This window comes from Papaver somniferum, chromosome 1 (assembly GCF_003573695.1).
Source record: "Papaver somniferum cultivar HN1 chromosome 1, ASM357369v1, whole genome shotgun sequence".
NCBI lineage: Eukaryota > Viridiplantae > Streptophyta > Magnoliopsida > Ranunculales > Papaveraceae > Papaver > Papaver somniferum.
Window position 1 is genome coordinate 145,286,586 of NC_039358.1, and position 7,280 is coordinate 145,293,865.

At 35.3% G+C, this 7,280-nt stretch overlaps 1 long non-coding RNA gene across 1 annotated transcript; it reads right to left on the minus strand.

Moving 5' to 3' along the window:
* Positions 1-931: 931 nt before the first annotated feature.
* LOC113303433 lies at positions 932-2,851 on the minus strand. Its single transcript, XR_003337483.1, has 2 exons — positions 2,691-2,851; positions 932-1,379 (listed from the first exon to the last, which is right to left on the minus strand). It is a non-coding gene; the product is annotated as an uncharacterized LOC113303433 (long non-coding RNA).
* Between the last annotated feature and the right edge of the window lie 4,429 nt (positions 2,852-7,280).

Below are 7,280 nucleotides of genomic sequence, written 5' to 3' on the forward strand. Positions count from 1 at the left end.
ATAGTATTATTACATAGCATCAAAGTTCAATTGTATCACAACTTTGACAACAATACTATGGTGATATGTATCACTCCCCCTTAGTCAATACTTCATCTCACATGAAAACCATCCCCCTTACATAATGATCCAAAAAACATATGTATTTGTACTGTGAACTACACATTAAATCTCCCCCTTTTTGTCAATAAAATTGGCAAAGGTACAAAAATTAGTGGGATCCTAATGAAATTTCCATAGAGATACTTCATGACCAAAAGAAAAGCACATATCAACTTTTTTAGATGCAATCATATAGCCAAAACTAAATGTATTCATCAAGGAGTTTATAAAGATACAAGATAACCCCTATAATATTCCACAGCCAGATTTGGCAATTAAGCACAAGTTCAATTAAGAACTCTCCCCCGTAAAATATCATTCCCGAAAGAACAACAAGGGCGACCTTACTTTCATAAGAAAAGAGGGATTTGTTTGGACATTAACAAATCACATAATCATAAGAAAAGAATGATTAATTTAATCGGAAATGCTCACATAAGAGAACTTACGGAGCCGCACAATATTTACATAAAAATATGGATCAGGGAAGATCAATACTGCGGAATAAACAAAGATTCATTCTATTTTTCATCACTATTTGCACAATGACATATAATATACTTATCTTTGTAAACAAAAGTTCATCCTATCTCTCATCAATATTTGCATAATGACATAACAGGCTTAACTTTTGTTTGTCAAAAGTCCATTCAATCTTTTATCAATATTTGCATACCGACATATGAAAGATTTAACTTTTGACCACGTATGGGACAATCAAAGTTCACGGACGCAAACACACATATCCCATAACAAGTTGCAATATATAAAACCATAAATATTAATACTGCAAAATCATCTTCCAAATAAACTTTAGAATTTAAATAAATAAATCTAAAAACATTGCAAGATGAAAATCGTTGGAAATAGTTATGTGTACTCACAATAATGGCTATTACAAACCCTAGTTATCCTTCTTAAAAACACAAGTAGAGTGCACGTGTGTTGCACAATGGCAAACACCAACTCTTTTCAAACTTACCTTTCATGTTTGCAGAACTATGACACAACAGTAAAATGCATCAGTAAAACGATTTTCTTTTCTCCTTCTATTAATCAGAAGTTAATACTTCAACAATTTTTTTCACATAAGTTCAGACATCTGGATAAACAAAAATTATAGTACTCGTTCTAGCGATGACCCGTAGTTGAATCTCAGCTGCATCGACCCAACTATTGAGTGGTTCACCATGAAACTTCTTCTTTGATAATTCCCAGGCCTCAATGTCTCACGAACATCCGTACCTGTTTGTTACTAACACTTTTGTCGATTAACCCTACAACAAATATACAAATCAAAAAAACCATACAGGATTACAGGGTAATTAACCAAATAACTAATCAAGTTCGAAAATATATACACTAATTAGACTTACAACAACAGTTTACTATTTAGCCTTCCACTATAAGACTATAACCTAATTAACCTCACGGCAAGCCATCATGGACAGAGCACTCAAACATTTGCTCATAATTGGGAGCTTTTCAGCTCTTGGGAGTACCCGGTTAAGAACTATGAAGGGATAAAACACAATCCTTCCAGTTACGAAGTACTGTTTGTTATCTTCCCCATACTCCTCTGTAACTTCAAAAAAATTTGTTGCCCCTCATAATATTCTTTGCTATCAAGTCCACCGGAACCCCGGAGCAAAAGTTGGCCACAATTAAGAATGTTTCTGGTACGCCAAGAAATTGAATTAATTCTGTGATGAATGGCCCTGCCTGGGAACATACTACTTAATCTAGCAGCCTTAAAAATAACCTTACGAATTCGAAACTCTATACTCCCTTACATAAAAAAATACACATTTCAAAGGAATGATTCTTTACACGGCCAAATGTTAAATGAAATTGAAGTTTGTGCAAAGTTAACGTAAAATGAAAGGCATATATATCTACCAGCTATTCACTTTATGATTAATCTTTTTATGAAACGAACTGTTTCAGCAATCATTTAATTGATCATCCATCATTAGTTTGTATTTCTGCCTCACAATTTGCGAAATTGTTTCTCTAGAGGCTGATCATATGAAGGTTTATCTTGTTGAATTAAATGGCTCTAGATCCTGCTTCCTCACCTAACAGAAAGCGGTATCTGGGAGCAAAATACAAATTTTGCCTAACTTTCCTATTTGATTTTTTTTTGTTTTGCTGCCAACTACTTAGATGTCAAGAAATTGTAGAAACCTCACTGATAGATTTTCAGCTCAACAATCTAAAAAGATACATAAGCAAGTCTGAAAGCTTCCAACAATTTATTAGAGGACTAATTACACATCCTTGCTAATTATAAATTGAACTTGCTGGTGATACTCCCTGTCAAATTCATCAGAGACCTTAAAAAAAGACCATTTATGTGATGAGATTTGCAAAAATCCCTAAAAATTACAAACCCTAGAATTCAATACAGCATGATTTCTTCCATAAAAACAAAAATTATACATAACCCCTAAACTTTACAAACCCTAGAATTCCAAATTACAACACAGAATGATTTCTTCCATGAAAACACAAATATGCAAAACCCAAAATAGTTACGAACCCTAGAATTCGAAATTACAATACAGAATGATTTCAGAATCACATACCCATCGAGGTAATTGCATGAAAAGCGAGAAGAAACTTGAGGCGAAGGTTAATTTCACATTATTGTCAGTCGAATGGTTTCAGTGGAATGATAGAAGGAATTTTTCTGCGGGAAAACTGAGAAAGGAAAGAAGTCGGAGGAGAACTTGGGAAGAAGCTTATTTTGATAGGGGTATTTTCGTCGAGTGACCAAAAAAACACCTGTGACGGGAATATTTAGAGAATATTCGATCATCTAACGGTCCAGATTTTAAAATAGAGGAGATCCAACGGCTGCTGTTACCTAACTCTTGGGATTTCGATTGCTCTTGCTCTCATTAAAGGGGAAGAGATAAGAATAAATTCTCATAAGAAGTTTCCTAGACATTAAGACCTTTGAAAATTCTTTATCGTCTCTGAACTCCTTGTCGTCAACAGCCATTGGGACATAAGGTTCATGAAGAAAGGAGTTGATATCAACAAACCTTCTTGACTGATGTCGAACCAGGACCTTCTGAATTTCAAGAGTCTTAAACACAAAAGCCTTTATTTGCTGAATATCCTTGTTTCCTTCAACTCTTCAAGAACATCAGAAAACTATTGAGAATTTGAAGGAACAGCTATTGGCTTCCTAACATTCCTTCTTTTTCTTTTCAAAATTGGAGGTAACAAAGATTTATCTTTTTCCTTCATGATTGATGGCTTAACAGTCATATTAACATCTTTTCCATCAGTCGACATAATGCTTGGAGTATCCATATAAGCGGAATTGTGAGAGGAAATCACAAGATAATCTCAATAAGCAGTCTTATGATAAAAGAGTTTCAAGTGAAAGAAAAAGGAATATAGGGTTACGGAACTTTTAAACACATCAGTTCACGTACGCACAACTCTCACCCTAAAGAGGGTAAAATTATCGAGAATGACCCTCTTTTATTGATTAAACAGGAAAGTCCTTTCCAATATCAATCAGATATGAAAGGCGTCACGAATTCCAGACTTAACAATGCTCACAGAGCAAAAACAAGAAAAAAGAAAATCAAAATAATCTAAAAGAATTTTCTTTTCCTAAAGCCTGAGGTGTGCAAAATCTTGTCTCTTTTGATCCGGAACATGAGACAAGATGCACTAACCAACACAATTTAAGTTATTGTGGGGTGAACAATAATCTTTCCACCATATCCTTTTCGAAAGGAATTCATAGATCCATGTTTCTCATAGTGTTTAGACCATAAATTTCTTTCTAATGATCTAGTCTTTTCTTTGGAAACTAACTTCTTTGAAGAAGAGATGTGTTTACATACCTCTGATGATTCTGAACAAGTTTGAGCTTGTTTGCTAATCGATTCGCTCTTCATTGAAGTTTGTTGACATGTCTCTTTTTGTGTTTGTACTTGAAACACTTTTAAAGTTCATGACCTTTGAGAGAACAATAAGAGCATGTCAACCTGGAAGATGATTCAGACGCCCGAGAAATGTATGCGGCTAGACACATAGTGGAACCTGAAAAATCATAAAAAGAGTTTCCAGTCGAAACAGGTAGATCCATTTTTTCTTCCAGATCGGTTGAGATTTCTTCTGAAAGAATATCAAGATTGATGTATGTATTGCTACAATTATCAAAATCAATATTTTCACAAATAAATGCAACACTTGACTTTTCGTCTTTATTAGAATCATAGTTGTCAGACATTTCATCAAGAGTTGCAGCTAGACCTTTGTTCCAAGTGTATTTTTTACGATTTGGACACTCATTTGCAAAATGGACAAAACCTTTACACTTAAAGCACGGAGGCATATCCTCGTCATCAGTTTCATCATTATCCCTGTTTTTAGGAGGAACACGATTATGAGGTTTAACTGATGACCTGGGTTTATCTCTGGAGAACTGTTTATTATCTCTTCAAAAGAAGATCCCTAAACAGTCTTGTGATCAAGTAGATTGACTTGTCAAGATCTTCATCTGATGAATCAGTCTCAGAAAGATCATCTTCAGAGATGCAAACACTTTTACTTTTATCAAGTAATTTTGTGTTCTTTTGTGTTTTGAAAGCCATATCCTTTCCGGATTTGGATGTAAGCTCATGATCAAAGATCTTTAACTTCCCAAAAAAAGTATTTCTGGAAAGTACATCAAGGTTATTTCCTTCAACGATGGTGTGTTTCTTAGAATCGTATCTAGATGGCAGAGATCTGAAAATCTTCATCACAATGTCCTTTTCAGTAATAGTCTTACCCAATGCAAAAGATGCATTAACAATTTCAGACACTTTGTGATTAAACTCATCAAAAGAATCTTCATCTTCCATACAAAGTTTTTCCCAATCATAATTTAGGTTTTGAAGCCTAGCTTCTTTTTCACAGGTATTCCCTTCAAATACGGTTTCTAAGATATCCCAAGCATCTTTAGACCGAGTGCCCGTAGTCACATGGTGCTGAAGATTTGGGTTAATGGCATGGATGATTGCATTCAATCCGTCAGAATTTTGCTTCGCAGCAAGAATCTCGGCAGCATCATAATCACCAATATCCTTTGGAACAGTTACATTTCCTATTGTAACAACCGGAGGATTATAACCATTAAAAACGTAAACCCATGATTGAAAATCATACGCTTGAAGAAAGGCACGCATCGCAATTTTTCACCATAAGTAATTCGAGCCATCGAAGACTGGTGGTACGTTTATTGGGATATCACTTCTGTCCATAGAGTCAGATCGCTACAAACACAGACTTATGAGGTCTTAAACGTGTTGGCCTGCTCAGATACCAACTGAAAAAACGGGGGTCTAACAACCTCACCCAATATTTCGCTTAGCAATCTGTATGGACTAACTCCAATATACTTTCAAGAGAATCAACTAGACAGTCAGAGTCAATCTTAATAAAAAGTATATCAAAGAGTTATTTCTCAATTCAATCTGCAATCAAACAAATAAGAATTTGTGAGCCTGATTGAATATAAGAGAAATAACTTGAACGGTACCAAAGACCAATGTTTAAGGATCAATCAATTTCAATCAACAACCAAATGTTGGATTTACCAATTGATCGATTCAACGCACAACATGTGGTATTTCAATTATATAACAAAATATAATGCGGAAAAGAAATAACACAGACACCAGAAGTTATGTTAATGAGGAAACCGCAAATGCAGAAAAACCCCGGGACCTAGTCCAGATTTGAACATCACACTGTATTAAGTTGCTACAGACACTAGCCTACTACAAAGCTAACTTCGGTCTGGAATGTAGTTGAACCCTAATCAATCTCACACGGATTCAAGGTACAGTCGTGCTCCTTACGTCTTTGATCCCAGCAGGATATCACGCACTTGATTCCCTTAGCTGATCTCACCCACAACTAAGAGTTTCTACGATCCAAAGTCAAAGACTTGATAAACAAATATGTATCACACATAAAAGTTTATTGAATAGATAAATCTGTCTCCCACAGAGTATACCTACGAGTTTTATTCTGTCTTTTAATAAATCAAGGTGAACAGGAACCAATTGATAACCCGGACTTATATTCCCGAAGAACAATCTAGTATTATCAATCACCTCACAATAATATTAATCGATTAACGAAACAAGATATTGTGGAATCACAAACGATGAGATGAAGGCGTTTGTGACTACTTTTATATCTTGCCTATCAGAGATATAAATCTCAAGCCAATCTTACGATTGCACTCAATCACGATAGAAAACATCAAGATTAGATCACGTAACTACAGAGAAAATAGTTGGGTTTGGCTTCACAATCCCAATGAAGTCTTTAAATCCTTAACCTACAGGGTTTCGTGAAAAACCTAAGGTTAAAGGAGAATCGACTCTAGCTTATACAACTAGTATCACACAGGAGGTGTGGGGATTAGGTTTCCCAGTTGCTAGAGTTCTCCTTTATATAGTCTTCAAATCAGGATTTGCAATCTAAGTTACCTTGGTAACAAAGCATTCAATATTCACCGTTAGATGAAAACCTGATTAGATTCAAGCTAATATATTTCAACCGTTAGATCGAACTTAGATTGTTATACACAAATGAAATGTAGCTTCATTTAGGTTTGAGTAACCGTACATAAACGTGTACACTTAGTCGGTTCAACAATAGTTAACCAATGGTTAGCCATATGAGCACTTTCATATCAACCTTATTCATCTTTACCATAACTAGTTCAAATGACTCAAATGAACTAGTTAGAGATTTGTTCAATTGCTTAGATCTCATAGAAGTATACAAGACACAATCAAAGCAAAATCGGTTTTGATTCACTCGAATCAATTCATGAACATTATAGCCACGGTTTTCAAATATTGCATTCCTTACTATATAAATGTTTTAGTTCATGAACAAACTGATTTTCGAAAGTAATCTACTTAAGTATGCAAACGGGTACACATACCTAAGTAGCCGGACCGAGTTTGGTTACGCCAGTACGCGTACGGGTACGCATACCAATTCACACTTCCAAACTCCAGCAGAAATTCACGGGCGTGAAACTTCCTCCAGTATGCGTACGGATACGCATACTTGCCCGAGTTTCCAATAACCGCCGATACGCGTACGGGTATGCATACTTTAGGTTCCCGGTTTTGGACTCTTAC